Source organism: Neoarius graeffei, chromosome 19, assembly GCF_027579695.1.
Source record: "Neoarius graeffei isolate fNeoGra1 chromosome 19, fNeoGra1.pri, whole genome shotgun sequence".
Classification (NCBI taxonomy): Eukaryota; Metazoa; Chordata; class Actinopteri; order Siluriformes; family Ariidae; genus Neoarius; species Neoarius graeffei.
The window spans coordinates 4,738,302-4,741,203 of NC_083587.1; the positions used below are offsets into that span (position 1 = coordinate 4,738,302).

A 2,902-nucleotide genomic window follows, 5' to 3' on the forward strand; every position below is an offset into this window, starting at 1 on the left:
AGCTTGTATTATTTAGTGGTGAATAAGAGAAGAGAAAATACAAAGAAAAAGACCATCTATCTGTCTATCATACCCTAACAATGGCTACTACCTTCCTGGATCCTTTGGTAATTGCTATGTTTTGGAGTGGTTTTGAGTGATTCAAGCAACTAAAGATACCTTTTAGAGTTTATGAAATTAAAGTTACTTTCAAAATGAAGCACAATTAGATGAATTGAAAAAGGAGCACTGATTTTTAAGAGATTCATTAGTGCTTCTCTTTGAGGCAATCTCATGCGTGTATTTGAATTTCCTGCGTCCTGCAATCAGTTGAGTTACTGTATTTCAATGGCACATTCAGATACAAGGAATCGAATGACATTTTGCGAAACAACCAGAGAATCTCTTGTTTTGGAGAACATTTCCCTCAACAGAAAAAGGCTTCTCCTGTCCTGAAAGCAACAGGACCTGTAAAGTAGGGAACTGGCCAGTACAGGGATTGAACCTGTGACCTTGGTGTTATTAGCACCACACTCTAACCAACTGAGCTAACTGGCCAAAGAGAAAAATTGTCATGGCTGCTGAGGTGCTTCACTAAATAGTGATGAGGCGGTGACTTTCCCTTGAACAGATGTCTTTTCTCTTGATTATTGTTTTGAAGCCCTCAGTTCGACCCACTCACATATTTACACTGGGGGATTAAAATCCCAACATCCAGTCTGAAAAACATATTCTATCTACTGAGCAAAGTCAGCATGGATAGCTTTAACAATGTGAAAGAAGGATGCACACCTACTTCCCTTCTTCAACATGGTGGTCCAGAAGCCACCATGTGCTCTGAAGAACCACTTCTCGCCAACCTCGACCCAATTGCTCACACTGAACAATAAAGCAACATCTGCTTCCTGAAACATGCGTCAAAGGAAGGAGAAGCAGGCCAAGGATCCCATGTCAGGAAATTAGATAGTTTTAAAAGACTGGAGCCTTGAAGATCACCGAGGGAAAGGCTTCTTCCTGTCCTGAAAACAACACATCCAATAAAGGATGGAAATGGCCAGTACAGGGATGCTTTATGGCTGAGGACTACAGTTGACTGGCTAATTTTCAGACTGCAGTTGTCATGAACAGTTTTGCACTCAAGTTTCCATCAATAAACATTTTATAACACCAACAAAACAGACTCGATGTTAAAAATTTTATAATCACACTATCACCCAAATGAGCTTCTTCAAAAAAAGCTTCTGCTCACAGTCTGACCATGGGCTGTGACCAGCAAGCAAAATCATGTCAGGTTGCAAGATCTTGAAAGGATTTAGGCAAGGCAAGGCAAGTTTATTTACCGTATATAGTGCATTTCATACACAGTGGCAGTTCAATGTGCTTTACAGAGGTAAAAGCAAAACAGTAAACAATAGAAAATAAAATTACATAAAATAAAGAGGGAAGAAGAGAGAAAGTTCAGTAAAAACAGCAGAATAAAATGGAATAAAAGTTAAGTAAAGTTTAAAACATGTAAAGATGATGATATTTATCAATTAGCAGAAAGCATCTGAAAACAGCTTGGTCTTTAATCTAGATTTGAAGCTGCCAACAGCAGGAGCATTTTTGATGTCCTCTGGGAGTTGGTTCCATAGCTGTACTGCATAATAGCTAAATGCTGCTTCACCACACTTTGTTTTAACAATAGGTTTTACCAGTAATTTTTGCTGCTGCCATCTGGTAGATCTGATTGGGTTAGGCCGCTGCAACATATCAGAGAGCTAATTGGGCCCTGTACCATTTAGAGATTTGTACACCAGCAGCAATGCTTTATAGTCAATTCTGTAGCTTACTGGAAGCCAGTGAAGGGACCTTAGAATTGGAGTAATGTGCTCTGTTCTTTTTGTTCGTGTGAGAACCCTAGCCGCTGCATTTTGAACCCGCTGAAGTCGTTTGATGGTCTTTTTTGGCAGGCCTGTGAAAAGGTCATTGCAGTAATCAACCCTACTAGAGATGAAGGCATGTATAAGTTTTTCCAGATCATTTTTTGACATAAGTCCTCTTAGTTTGGAAATGTTTTTTAGGTGATAAAATGACAATTTAGTGATTGCTTTCATGTGACTGTCAAAGTTTAGCTCGCTGTCAATGAAAACACCAAGATTTTTAACCATATCTTTTATTTTAATCCCCTTTGTGTCAAGAATAGTGGTAATCCTGAGTCTTTCATCTTTTTTCCCAAATAGAATTATTTCTGTTTTATCTGTGTTCAGCTGGAGAAAATTTTGTGACATCCAGTTTTTGATTTGGTCGATACACTGGTAGAGACATTCAAGGGGGGCATAATCATTAGGTGATAGAGCAAAATAAATTTGGGTGTCATCTGCATAGCAGTGATACAAAATTGAGTTGTTCTTGATAATTTGTCCAAGTGGGAGCATATAAAGGTTGAATAGTAATGGTCCAAGGATCGACCCCTGGGGGACACCACAGGTCAAGGACATTGATGTTGAGGTACAATTTCCCATGGAAACAAAGAAGCTTCTATCTTTTAAGTATGATTTTAACCAATTGATAACTTTACCAGTCAACCCAACCCAGTGTTCAAGTCGATATAGCAGTATGTTGTGATCAACAGTATCAAAAGCTGCACTGAGGTCCAGTAACACCAGGACCGATGTTTTGCCTGCATCAGTATTAAGACGTATGACATTTATAACTTTAATCAGCACTGTTTCAGTGCTATAATTGGCAAGAAATCCTGACTGAAAGTTATCAAAACAGCTGTTTGATATCAAGAAGGCAATTAATTGATTGAAGACAATTTTTTCAAGGATTTTCCTGATGAATGGTAGATTTGATATTGGCCTGTAGTTGTTCAATACTGAAGCATCTAGATTATTCTTTTTACGTAGGGGCTTTACAACAGCTTTTTTCAGGGACGCAG

General features: G+C 38.6%; 1 non-coding gene across 1 annotated transcript; it reads right to left on the reverse strand.

Moving 5' to 3' along the window:
- Positions 1-463: 463 nt before the first annotated feature.
- Positions 464-537, reverse strand: trnai-aau (transfer RNA isoleucine (anticodon AAU)). Its single transcript has one exon. It is a non-coding gene; the product is annotated as a tRNA-Ile (tRNA).
- Positions 538-2,902: the final 2,365 nt, after the last annotated feature.